This window comes from Leptodactylus fuscus, chromosome 3, assembly GCF_031893055.1.
Source record: "Leptodactylus fuscus isolate aLepFus1 chromosome 3, aLepFus1.hap2, whole genome shotgun sequence".
Taxonomy (NCBI): Eukaryota; Metazoa; Chordata; class Amphibia; order Anura; family Leptodactylidae; genus Leptodactylus; species Leptodactylus fuscus.
Genome location: NC_134267.1, coordinates 4069871 through 4084664, shown reverse-complemented (window position 1 = coordinate 4084664; position 14794 = coordinate 4069871).

Genomic DNA, 14794 nt, shown 5'->3' with positions numbered 1-14794 from the left:
GTGTATATACATGTGTGTATATATATATATATATATATATATATATATATACTAGCTGGTACCCGTGACTTGGTCTGCGGTGATTGTAGCAGTGGGTATATACAGGGGCGGGTAAGGTTTTCGTACTGTGTATAAGGTATGGGATATGAAATGTAACTTTTGTATCTTGTTTTTTCTGTAATTCAGAGAATACGTGAGACTTTTGTGTTGCAGTTACTTTGTATTTGAGCTGCTATATATACGGTGTTGTGAGAAACTTTACATAGTGACTTTGGGACAGAGGTATTTGAAGTTAACCCTTTCCCACCAATGGCATTTTTTGATTTTCGTTTTTGACTCCCCTCCTTCTAAACCCCATAACTTTTTTATTTCTCCGCTCCCAGAGCCATATGAGGTCTTAGTTTTTCCTGGGACAAATTTTTCTTCATGATGCCACCATTAATTATTCTATATAATGTACTGGGAAGCAGGGAAAAAATTCAAAATGGGGTGGATTTGAAGAAAAAATGCATTTCTGCGACTTTCTTACGGGCTTTGGTTTTACGGCGTTCACTGTGCAACCAAAATGACATGTCCCCTGTATTCTGTGTTTCGTTACGATTCCGGGGATACCAAATTTATATGGTTTTATTTACATTTTGACCCGTTAAAAAAATCCCAAACTGTGTTAAAAAATTATTTTTTGAAAAGTCGCCATATTCCGACAGCCGTAACTTTTTTATACGTGCGTGTACGGGGATGTATAGGGCGTCTTTTTTTGTGGGACCGGGTGTACTTTGTAGTTCTACCATTTTCGGGAAATGTTATTGCTTTGATCACTTTTTATTCAATTTTTTATCAGAATCAAAACAGTGAAAAAATGGCGGTTTGGCACTTTTGACCATTTTTCCCGCTACGGCGTTTACCGAACAGGAAAAATATTTGTATAGCTTTGTAGAGCGGGCGATTTCGGACGTGGGGATACCTAACGTGTATGTGTTTCACAGTACTTAACTACTTTTATATGTGTTCTAGGGAAAGGGGGGTGATTTGAATTTTTAATCCTTTTTATTTATTTTTTTAATATTTTTTTTACTTTTTGTAAACTTTTTTTTTTGCATTTATTAGACCGCCTAGGGGTATTGACATGGGTGGGCGGTGTCGCGGATTGTCAGAGCGGTGGGGGTCGGCAAACATGGCTGCTCCAGAGCGTTAAAGAGAACCTCCTGGAGTATCGTTAAGGTGAGGGGCAAAGTGGTAAAGTATATGTATATGAGATTGTGTGGGGTTAGGGGCGAGGCTGTAGAGGGCAATAGGAATTTTGTGGCTTGCTATGGTCCAAAGTGTGTGAGATTGCAGAGATGGTGGTGTGAGTTTGGGGTTTGTGGGGGTCCTGGGAAAAACGTATGTGCGCTATTGTAACGAAAAGTAGCCTATTGCGCAATCGGGTGTATTAACTATGTTTGTGGAAAGTTTCAGCCAAATCGGTGGAGCGGTTTTTCCGTGATTGAGGAACAAACATCCGAACATCCAAAACTCACAAACCCACAAACTTTCACATTTATAATATTAATAGGATATAATGTATATGTGTGTGTCTATGTGTGTGTATATACACTCACCGGCCACTTTATTAGGTACACCTGTCCAACTGCTCGTTAACACTTAATTTCTAATCAGCCAATCACATGGCGGCAACTCGGTGCATTTAGGCATGTAGACATGGTCAAGACAATCTCCTGCAGTTCAAACCGAGCATCAGTATGGGGGGGAAGAAAGGTGATTTGAGTGCCTTTGAACGTGGCATGGTTGTTGGTGCCAGAAGGGCTGGTCTGAGTATTTCAGAAACTGCTGATCTACTGGGATTTTCACGCACAACCATCTCTAGGGTTTACAGAGAATGGTCCGAAAAAGAAAAAACATCCAGTGAGCGGCAGTTCTGTGGGGGGCGGAAATGCGTTGTTGATGCCAGAGGTCAGAGGAGAATGGCCAGACTGGTTCGAGCTGATAGAAAGGCAACAGTGACTCAAATAGCCACCCGTTACAACCAAGGTAGCCAGAAGAGCATCTCTGAACGCCGCACAGTACGTCCAACTTTGAGGCTACAGATGGGCTACAGCAGCAGAAGACCACACCGGGGGCCACTCCTTTCAGCTAAGAACAGGAAACTGAGGCTACAATTTGCACAAGCTCATCGAAATTGGACAATTGAAGATTGGAAAAACGTTGCCTGGTCTGATGAGTCTCGATTTCTGCTGCGACATTCGGATGGTAGGGTCAGAATTTGGCGTCAACAACATGAAAGCATGGATCCATCCTGCCTTGTATCGGTAACGGTTCAGGCTGGTGGTGGTGGTGTCATGGTGTGGGGAATATTTTCTTGGCACTCTTTGGGCCCCTTGGTACCAATTGAGCATCGTTGCAACGCCAAAGCCTACCTGAGTATTGTTGCTGACCATGTCCATCCCTTTCTGACCACAATGTACCCAACATCTGATGGCTACTTTCAGCAGGATAATGCAATGCCATGTCATAAAGCTGGAATCATCTCAGACTGGTTTCTTGAACATGACAATGAGTTCACTGTACTCCAATGGCCTCCACAGTCACCAGATCTCAATCCAATAGAGGAGCATCTTTGGGATGTGGTGGAACGGGAGATTCGCATCATGGATGTGCAGCCGACAAATCTGCGACTGCAACTGTGTGATGCCATCATGTCAATATGGACCAAAATCTCTGAGGAATGCTTCCAGCACCTTGTTGTATCTATGCCACCAAGAATTGAGGCAGTTCTGAAGGCAAAAGGGGGTCCAACCCGTTACTAGCATGGTGTACCTAATAAAGTGGCCGGTGAGTGTATATATACTGTATATGTGTGTGTCTATGTGTGTATATATATACACTGTATATGTGTGTGTCTATGTGTGTGTATATATATATACTGTCTATGTGTGTGTCTATGTGTGTGTATATACATGTGTATATATATACAGTATATGTGTGTGTATATACATGTGTATATATATATACTATCTATGTGTGTGTATATCCATGTGTGTATATATATACTGTCTATATGTGTGTGTCTATCCATGTGTGTATATATATACTGTCTATGGGTGCATTCACACTGAGTAAACGCTAGCTTATTCTGAACGTAAAACACGTTCAGAATAAGCGGCGTCTAAAGCAGCTCCATTCATTTCTATGGGAGCGGGGATACGAGCGCTCCCCATAGAAATGAATGGGCTGCTTCTTTCACTCCGTGCAGTCCCATTGAAGTGAATGGGGAGTGCCGGCGTATACGGTAAGCTCTGCTCATGCCGGAGCGTACACGCCGGCACTCCCCATTCACTTCAATGGGACTGCACGGAGTGAAAGAAGCAGCCCATTCATTTCTATGGGGAGCGCTCGTATCCCCGCTCCCATAGAAATGAATGGAGCTGCTTTAGACGCCGCTTATTCTGAACGTGTTTTACGTTCAGAATAAGCTAGCGTTTACTCAGTGTGAATGCACCCTATGTGTGTGTCTATGTGTTGCCTCCTCCATCCTACGGCCGTCCGTTCCCGCTCGCTCACATACTTACACACAGATTAAAAATAAATTCCCGTCTCCCGTTCTGGAGCTTAAAAGCTGAAATTTCAGCACAGAGTGCAGGGAGATGCGATTGCCATAATGGCTTTTCAGCTCACTAAATGAATCAGGAAGGAAAGGGAAATTAATTAACAGGACGGAGTCAGCGAGCGGCGCTGGTTAAGCCAAATGAATATCAGGGAAGGAAATACAATTATTGTTGAGGGAGCAGATGCCGGCGTTCGTGTCTGCGCCATCGCCTTATGTAATGAATCTTTCATTTGCTGGATGTCTGCAGGCTCGCAGCCTCCTCAGTGTATGCGGATTAATATTTTACCTGTCGTGTATTTCGCCTCTTTGTGGAGCCCGGTCAGACCGGTAACAGGTAGACGCTGTAACAAGACCCTAATCACATCTAACAATGGCCATATACATATATGTTTCAGAGAGAATAGGTGAGAAAATATGATCTGCGCGCCCCTGACAGCTTATCTCAGCGCCCGCACATCAATTATTCAGGCCATGCAAAAATGGCAAAAACTCTTTGTTTGCCCGATGTCGTGCGGACAAGTCCCAGGAGACGTTTTCTCCAGCACGAGAGTCAGCGCACATCGGTAAGAGGAGCACAATGGTACGGGCCCTGCAATGAGGCGACCAATAAAGCGTGCAAAAGTTTTACGTAGATGTGCAAACAATGCTGCACAATGAGCGTGCTCTCGGGAATAGAAGGGTTAATAGTTTAATTTTGTTAATTCACAAAATTAAGTGAATGAAGAGAAATGTAAATCCCATCAATATTCGGTGTGACCTTTGCCCTCTGGAGGAGGAGTCCTGGAAGTGATGATCCGGCCCCCACAGAGCCCTGATCTCACCATCATCCAGTCTGTCTGGGAGGACATGAAGAGACAGACGGATTGGACAAGCAACATCCACAGAAGATCTGGGCTTACTGCTCCAAGATGGCGGCGGGAACAACCTCCCTGCCCTGCTCTGCCAAAAAGTACTTCAGCTTGTGCTATTCAGTAAGCTGCACCCCCTGGCCATGTTCCCTGCACACCACCCTACACTTCCTGGCCGTGGATGTTCTGTTCCAGCCCTTGCCTGTAGGGGGCGCTGGTGCATTATTTGCACTGCTCTGGTATTTGGTGGTACTTTCTCGTTTGCTTGTCCTGTTTCCCTGTTGCCTGACTTCACACCTGTCCTGACTTCTGCCATAGATTCTGCACCTTCTGGTTTGACCTCATCTTGGATTACCATGAAGAATATTCTGCTACCACTGACCCTGGACCGTATCTGGACCACTGACCACTCTCTTGCCTGATCCAGGACTAGACGTAGCGGTCTGGGGGTTCGCTGCAGTGACGACCAGATCCCAGTGCAGGGGTTAAAGGGGGAATACCGGGGCATCACTTAGACAATGTCCTAAGAAGTGACTCAGAACCGGACCAGTTAGGTGACACAATGGGTCCACGTCCGCTGCAGCATGCACGCCTATGTAGTATATGTTCAGCTTGCAGGAGCGCCCGATTCCTTCAATATGCTGATCCTACGGGGTCTCACTTATCAAACATTACTGAGGACCCCTTTAATATTATTTTATTTGGGGGCATCTTCCTAAACTCCAGACCGAGCCCCCCAATCTGTGCGGACTCTGGTATTGACCTGTTGTGTATTTCCATCTGGTGGCCACTGCTGATACTGCAGGATCCATTTACACTATTGGACCTTGATGTCTATGAATGGCAGGATGGACGGACGGGATTTGGTTTGGAGAATTTCCAGGCATCAAACGTGTCCTTTAAAACATTTCAGGGCCCAAAAGGACAAAGTATTTTTGGAGCTTAGACAATATCCTAATGTTTGTGGCTGATATTTAGATCTATGATTGTGATATTGCTATTGAACTAGTGACCAAGATAAAGAAGAAGAAATTCATTTCCAAGTGAATGAGCAATGAGTAAGCGTCTCCCCTTGTAAATCTCTGCAGCAGGTGATGACACATCTTTATCCCATGAAAGTCAGGGCTAAAAATAGAGCAGAGGACGCAGTTGATTGAGAATCGCATATACAGACCCCGTCCTTTGTAATAGAAATCCCCTGACACTTCATTTTCACGTGGCGTTCGCTGTATCACCAGCTCAGGGGCTATAAACAGATCGCTGTGTAAAGGAAACACAAAAGTCAAAAGCCGGTGCAAAGTGAGTGCAGCAACCTTGTGCAACCAAACATCAACACGAACGGCTGCGCCATGCGCCGCTTATGGAAGACAAGACCCCAAAAACCCAAACCGGGCACAAATAGCAAACAAAAGGGGTCACAAACTGGACTTACATTGACTCTTTTTGGACTTGCCAGGATGTTTAGAGCCAAGAACAATCTTATTCAATTTTATATTTAATATACATAAAAAGTCCAGCGCTTAACACAAAAAGATGTAACAAGAAAGACAAACACATACGTGTTACTGTCAGAGCAGCGCGTGACCTGAGGTGTGGGACTGGGACGGGGACACGGTGACAGCAGGAGATGCATCCTGGGAAATGTACACTGCATGTAAATAATAGTGATACAAGGCGCAGCAAGTAAAATAAAGCCAAGCAAAGGCGGCACAAGGGGTCAGCGAGGATTCAGCCCTGCGGTGGATGCTTCTGAAGATAATTCCTGGAAGCTGGAGAGCCCCTTTAACAATCTTTGCTCAGTGCTGCAGACAGGACAGAGGGGAGAGAGCCTTCTGCTATATCTATACACAAGACAGTGAGTCTAAGAAGTAACAACGTCAGCAGATGTGGATCTCCGAATAATCCACCTCCAGGTTCTCCTTGACGTAGATTGACCTGGTCTCCAGATTAGGCGAAGACAAGGAATATACTGCAGCCTCTCCATTGGCAGCTCCATTATTGGTACAAGAGACTGTGCAGTGACATTTACAAGTATAGGAACCCCCTGAGCGCTTTACTGTTCTGATGCATCTACCGAGCTTCCAGTCTGCAAGTGTCCATACAACCCTCTGACCACTCATGCAAGAATGCAGAAGACTGCTTGTCTACCTTAGATATGGCCACTGCTGGCTTGTCTGGTGATTCAGTCCAGTCCTCACCTCCCCCGGCTGCTCTGGCAGTCAGTAAAGTTTAGACAAATGCTCCATTCATCAGAGATGACATCACGTCCATGGTGGGTGTGGCTAACACCTGGAGTCATGTGCACAATGAACAGCACAGGATCAGGTAGGAAGTGATTGCAGATTGTGCAGATTGTGTCGGTCACATATTTTTGAAAATTTTTAGTAGGTGTCGATTATAAAAACAATAATTTCTCGACATTTCCTGGCTTTGGCTCAAAAAAAGAACAACAAATAAAAGCTGCGTTTCTGCAACATGGAACCTCAACTTCATGATGATAGGGCCTACTGAGCTCCGCAGGTTGCACCAATAGTATGTGCACCCCTGCTATAGACTACACCTACCCGATCTGCAGCAGGATCTAGCTGAGGGAACTGCACAGCTGGAACGCACAGCCACAAACTCTTGGTACGGGTGGAAGAATCCCAAATGTGATGGAGATTGACTAGACCAGCAGAGAAGGAGAACAGAAATTAGACACAGTTCTAAAAACAAAATGGGACCCATATAGGGTAAATTGGTTTGTGGACCATTCAATAACTGGAGATAACTTGTCGGGTCCCAACAGTCCCCAGTATCGGAGAGAGGACGGACCGAGAATGGAAAACTCAAATTGGAGATGTCCTACTTAGCGTGACACCATCTCCGTACACCATCAGATTGCGCCATTTGGAATAACACAGCGATCCAGAATCCAAAATCCACGTAATCTAGAAAGATTAAGAATAAGGTCTGAAGGAGACAGGATTAAGAACTTGTCTATAGTGGGGGATGGAGTGAGGTCCTAGGTGATCCCTCTGTTGTCATGTATTCTTACTTGGTGCTAGAACAAGCGAGGGTTCAGTATATTTAGCCATTAATCCAAATCTCCTACTGATTCCCAGGATAGGTCATTGTTATCTGATCTGTGGAGGTTCTACACCCGGACCTGCACAGATCAGCTGTTTCCGTCAGTCTGCGTCCTCTCCACACATTGAGGCTGCTAAAACAGCAGATCTGTATGGGGTCTTGTGTGTCCGACCCCCAAAGATCAGATACTGATGAGCTATTGTGTGGATGAGCCATAGCTAGAGGAAGCCGCCATGGAGGTCTGGCCTGCAGGAGAGGAACAGGGACCAAGAATGGCTCCATGTAGAGAGAGGTCACCGGGTGCCCTTGTGTATCAGCCTTCACTTATACAGTCTGTAGTCTGATGACAACCAGCCGCCAGTATATGCGGAGCCGCTGCAGACATAAGACAGAAGATTGTTATGTACAAAGAACATTTGTTTCGGATTTACCCAAGTTGTGTGCGGCCAATATTCACTTAGTATGAAGCACATCGGGCATACACGGGAATCACCAAATATCATGCAGGTTACATTGTGTCACTCCCAGTCCTGACATCTCATCCTTGGAGAGACCTGGAGACAAACACTGGCCCAAGACTGCAGCAAGTGGAGACATCTAGTGGTAGAAGACCAGAAATACATGTATGAAGGAACAAGACACAGCACAAGTAGCAGCGACTGACACAGGGGGGAGAACTGACCCCCTCCCTAGTAATGGAAGCCCTAACACCGAGGAGAACCTCTCAGCAATCCAGATAGGTCTGTTCTGTATCCCCATGAAATTATAAGTCCTCAGCAGTTTCTTAGATCTTTGTGTTGAGTTGTTCCTCGTTTACTCCTCCTAGAAAATGTAGGAATCAAATGATGTCCTGGCGAGTACCGCCGGCTCCGATTGGACTGTGATACATCCACAGCATCATGGTGCAAAGTGGCCATAGAAATATTCATTTTTCATGTCTGTCTTGCACCCAAAGAGATCCAGGTTTCACAGATTCCCATGTACATATGAGTGTTAGCGTTGTCATTTACCTTACCCCAGGACCGACCAGGTAGACCATATAATCAGATATTAAAGACAGACACACATGAGTTAGATTTCTGTGCGTCCGGACAGAGCTCTGCAAAGTTCTGCCCAGAATCAGTTTATTTTATAGTAAGTATTGTCATTGAGAATTAACCAATCCAAAAGTATATCGGAAATGAACCAATCAGATTAGATCAAAATTCCACCAATACAGTTATTGTCAACAATCCTAAATTGTCCAATCATGTACTGACAGCCTAAAATAGTAGTACACGTGACTGGTCAGGCGTCATGCATAACCTGGCCAAAAATACATTCTTTTAGTATGACACTAAAGAAATCTGGGGACTTTCCACCAAATCTGGTCTCCATCATTTCTCTGCTAATTGGACTGAAAATGATAACCGTTGGCAGTTCTTTCCTGATTTCCAAGAAACCAAAGAACAACAAAACAACTGGACATCTGGTATCTTGGCTAACTAACCAGCACAAAGGTTCAGATGTGGGTTAGCTAACTTGAATATGGAGTAGAGGATACAAAATGGCTGCTGTGTGTACCAATAAGAATACACATCAATTGAACTACTCTAACATGAGTGTCCGGAGGAGTCCATGAAAACGGACAAAAATAAAACACAACCTATATTATGACCGATCTATGACTTTGGTCGGTCATGTGACATCCATTAACAATACGGACATTGCATGGCCATTATTCCCTGGTGTGTGAGGATAGCCCCAGAACAATAGAACACAGTCTTATAGGAAAGACTGGGCGCAATGCCATAAACCAGCAAAAAACACGGAACCTCCCCCTCCCCTTCCTGAGTAGTTATACTATACAATAAAACACAAACACTGGTGTATGGATAAATTTTGTGGGGGTCGGCCACAGCTTTATTAAATAAATTAACATATCCGCAGAAACCTTGCCACCCCATGACTGCAGCAAAAGGCGCGTCACCAGTATGCCCCGCCACCGACGGTGGGCATGTGGGTGATATTCCACGAATGACGCGCCTTTCTTCTTCTCTACCAAAAGGCCATAGGGGGATGGGCAAGGTCCTGCCAACATGCCAGCTGTGACACCTACGGGGACAGGGAAAACAAGAATAAGCAACTTCGCAACAAGAAAATACAGCACCATTGAAAAGAAACAAAACCGAGCATGTAGTCCATAAAATAAATAACAAATTTAAATTACCAACAGAAAAACAAACACACACCACACTGAACCAAACACAAACAAACAAAAACAAAACAATGCAAATAAATAAAACATGAATAAAAACATCAAAAACAAAAGAACACAGGGGGAGGGAGGGAGGGGAAGAAAACAACAAACTACGTCGGCGCTGGCGGGGATCCGAAAGGAAGTCCCCGCCCAGCGCCGACGGTTAAATAAACTATCTGAGGCTCCGCTCCCTACCCAGATCCCCCCGCGGCGACGTAAACGGCCGCAAGGGGAGGGGGAGCGAGGAAGGGATGCGCAAGCGCACCCAGTCAGAAGCCGGGCCGCTTATGCAGCGTCCCGGCTGACAGGATGCTCAAAAATAGTCAAGATTAAAAAAAAAGAAACAAAAAAAGAAACAAAAAAAAACAAAAGCGTCTCCTACTATTTACTAGGTTCACACTTTGCATTCTATGATGCCTTTTTTACAGTTTTTTTAGTAGAAAAAAATAATTTTGCCTCCTGGAGTTTTTTTTTTTTTTTTTTGCATCATTTTGCTCGTGCATTCTTCCTGGAAATGGTCAAGTCGAAGGGTCCATTCAACCGGAGGAAAATGGCGTTTTATTTGGCGCTGAATTTTCCACACTGAACAAAAAAAAGCCTTCCATTGACTTCAATGGCTGCCAATAGCTTTTTTTTCCACTAGCGAAAAATTCCACTAGTGGGAAAAAAATCTAGGAGAACCCATTGAAATCAATGGGAGGCTTTTTTTATTCAGCACCAAATAAAGCGCCATTTTCTTCCGGGTGAACGGACCCATATAGAGAAACCTGTGGGAAATAAAAAAACATCCATGGTAAGGGATTCCAAAAAGCGCTGCAGTTCTGTAAATCTCAGAATGTCAGTGATACCTATGGAAACGCTTTCTTGCTGCAGCCAGCAATGTGGGGCCTTAATGCTTATATGAATATACAGAATATTGTTTGCAACAACACTAAAAAAACATGGACATAGAAACTAACCCAAGGAACGATTCGTGCGGGCAGTGTGTGGCAAGCCCATGGATCCCATTATAGTCTATGGGGCCTGTGCGCTTGAACTGCAAAGCGCTTGCAGTTGCGCCTGTATTCCGTCCGTAGGGGTCCTCATGCAGACCCTTACAGACTGAACACATCAGCATGTGTGAACTGCGCATAAAATCCTCCAAGACTGAATATAAATCCGATTGATTTCAGTGGATTTAAAATATAATCTTAATGTAACAATCTGCTACAAATGGTTACATTACAAGCCTAGTAATGGTTACAGAAGGAAGGGGCAGTATACAGGACGCTCTTATACTTCTCCTTTCTGCTCAATGCACTGATGGCTTTAGTTCAGTAAATCGCAGCAAAAACTGTAACAAATAAAGCTGCATTTCTGCAACCTCGAGCCTCAGCCTAAGGCCTCGTTCACATCTGCATTGGTATTCCGTCTGGGGGAGTCTGGATGAGGAGTGGTGTGCCAGTGAAAGCACATGAACGCCATAGACTATCATGCGGTCCTTGTGCTTTCCGCCAGATCTCTGCACAGAACATGTGGACAGGAAAGTAGTTCACAATCTGCTTTCCTGCTCGCATGATTCGTGCGGGCAGCGCGCGGCAAGCACACGGACCCTATTATAGCCTCGAGTCTTGAGGTCCGTGGGCTTTCATTGCACACCGCTTGCAGTTGCAAGCGGTGCAGGATCCCAATGCAGACTCCCCGAGCGGAATACCAAACACAGATGTGAACGAAGGGTAAAGGGAAGTTTGACCGTCCATGGCTTTTCTCCAGCATTGGGGTGATAGTCGTGATGCTCAGCAGTAAATAATCAGATAATCCAAGACTACCTCTGAAAAGGGAAGCCATGACGCTCACCAAACCTCACGGGACAAAGGACTTGCTCTCCGGAGACTGCTGCAGCTTCTCGGATATATTCTATCAGTTATTGGCAGGGGCTCCTGTAGATTTCCTTCCCTGCACTGCGTCCTATTACCTGCTTGGATATTTCCCTGCTTGTGTCCCTGTCTATAAAGGGTTAAGTGTTTCCCGGCCTTGGTTGGATGGCCGGACCTCAGACGGGTCAGGTGTGAGTCAGTTCTTCATCAGGTCAGAAGGGCCCTTGTAACATCAGGAAAACCATGGGCAGTCTGTTATCCCTGTGAGTATATGACCCTGACACCCAGAGCTGCTCCTTCTGTACAATCCTCAGTATACGGATCCATCTTCCCCAGGAATGTCACATATTAGGGATAGTCTTTACTACTGTGATCTTCAATAGCCAAGTCTTACTGGAATAGGAATGTGAAAGAGGGAAACTCTTCTGCTCCTTCTCCTGAATCCTCTACAGAATTGCAGCTTTTCTGCAACCTGTTGCCAAACCTGTTTTCACACGGATTTCGGGGGCCTGAATGTTGTGTTGGTGATGGATTCCTAGCAATATAGTTTGTATATAGTTCTCCCCTGCTATATTCACTACAGGACCATATATATGAGTGGGGGGCAGGGGCGCCCAGTATCATATATAACTATATCTCTTGAGCCAACACCAAAAGTGGATCAAAATGGGATTTGACCCGTCTTAACTCCATAGTTCCCATTCCTTTGGTATCCACTCCGGGCTTTGTGATTCTAGTCTTACATGTGACTGCCTGGGAGGTCATGTATGTAAGTAAGTCCTAAGAATGTTGTCCTGTGATCTGTATGTACAAGGGGTGCAAGGTCTGATGCAGATGCCATTAATGGAATGAGGACTCGCATTAGAGACTTGTCATACTGAGTATCCTCCACTAGGGGGCGCCCTGGATTTATTACAATTTTTTGCAATATTTGTAGTTTTTGATGAAGAACCCGGACCTTCGCGATGACATCATGCTCGGCGCTTTATCTGCTTTTACTTTTCTTTGTGCGGAAAGGAAATTCGAATGAAAACTACTTTGGGAATTTTGGCCACGGAATTGTAAGTACGTGGGGCGATGATCACGACCGTGCGGGGGCTTTATGTATTTCCAGGAGTCATTTTCAGGGGTTTTAGAATATGAAACTGCAAAAACACATTTAGGAGAATTAGTTACATGATTTTTGCACATTTTCTGGCACTAAAAAGTCACAAATTTTGCAACGTTTTACTGTTGTTCTTCCACTCGCCACTTTTACTAAAACTGGTGAAGCATTTGCGCTATTTCTGCTGCCTCATTATTAGAATTGCTGCAAATTTTAACTGAGCTCATAGCGGGTGTAGATTTAAGCCCTGACCTTGTGCAAGCCGCAAGCACTTAACCCCTTAGATGCCATAACCAATAGCGATGACAGCATATGGATGGTTAAGGTGTGAGATCGACCCCTCTCACCCTCTTAGTTCCGCTTCAATGAGATTGCAGGTTTTGAGGGGTTGTGTCCCCTCTGCTTTTCCCTTGGGATCTTTGTGCAATGTGCTGCAGGTTTTCTGTATTACAGTAGACTGTGCAGGGGATCAAGAATGCTTTAAAAAAAAGGTGAAAAACCAACCCTGTTATGTATCCTCATGTGCGTATCTGCACCAGTCCACACTATCCACAAATAACGTTATCTATCCAGTTCAGTGAAAGCGCAAATTAACGTGTTTTGGTGACGTCTAGAGATGAGCGAACAGTGTTCTATCGAACACATGTTCGATCGGATATCAGGGTGTTCGCCATGTTCGAATCGAATCGAACACCGCGTGGTAAAGTGCGCCAAAATTCGATTCCCCTCCCACCTTCCCTGGCGCCTTTTTTGCACCAATAACAGCGCAGGGGAGGTGGGACAGGAACTACGACACCGGGGGCATTGAAAAAAATTGGAAAAAGTCATTGGCTGCCGAAATCAGGTGACCTCCATTTTAGACGAATAGTGGATTTCAAATCCGGGTCATATGAGAATGTGAACTTTGTGACTATGAGACAGGGATAGCTGTACAGGCAGGGATAGCTAGGGATAACCTTTATTTAGGGGGGAATGTTATTAAAAATAACTTTTTGGGGCTCTATCGGGTGTGTAATTGTGATTTTTGTGAGATAAACTTTTTCCCATAGGGATGCATTGGCCAGCGCTGATTGGCCGAATTCCGTACTCTGGCCAATCAGTGCTGGCCAATGCATTCTATTAGCTTGATGAAGCAGAGTGTGCACAAGGGTTCAAGCGCACCCTCGGCTCTGATGTAGCAGAGCCGAGGCTGCACAAGGGTTCAAGCGCACCCTCGGCTCTGATGTAGGAGAGCCGAGGGTGCACTTGAACCCTTGTGCACACTCTGCTTCATCAAGCTAATAGAATGCATTGGCCAGCGCTGATTGGCCAGAGTACGGAATTCGGCCAATCAGCGCTGCCTCTGCTGGAGGAGGCGGAGTCTAAGATCGCTCCACACCAGTCTCCATTCAGGTCCGACCTTAGACTCCGCCTCCTCCAGCAGAGCCAGCGCTGATTGGCCGAATTCCGTACTCTGGCCAATCAGCACTGGCTAATGCATTGTATTGGCGTGATGAAGCAGTGCTGAATGTGTGTGCTTAGCACACACATTCAGCTCTACTTCATCGGGCTAATAGAATGCATTGGCCAATCAGCGCTGGCCAATGCATTCTATTAGCGTGAACTGAGTTTGCACAGGGGTTCTAGTGCACCCTCGGCTCTGCTACATCAGATTGCTACATCTGATGTAGCAGTGCCGAGTGTGCATCAGATGTGTAGTTGAGCAAAACTGACTCAGCACTGCTAAGTCTCTGCATTCGCATAGGAATGCATTGGCCAGCCTTCGGCCAATCAGCGCTGGCTCTGCCGGAGGAGGCGGAGTCTAAGGTCGGACCTGAATGGAGACTGGTGTGGAGCGATCTTAGACTCCGCCTCCTCCAGCAGAGCCAGCGCTGATTGGTCGAGTTCCGTACTCTGGCCAATCAGCACTGGCCAATGCATTTCTATGGGGAAAAGTTAGCTTGCGAAAATCGCAAACTGACAGGGATTTCCATGAAATAAAGTGACTTTTATGCCCCCAGACATGCTTCCCCTGCTGTCCCAGTGTCATTCCAGGGTGTTGGTATCATTTCCTGGGGTGTCATAGTGGAC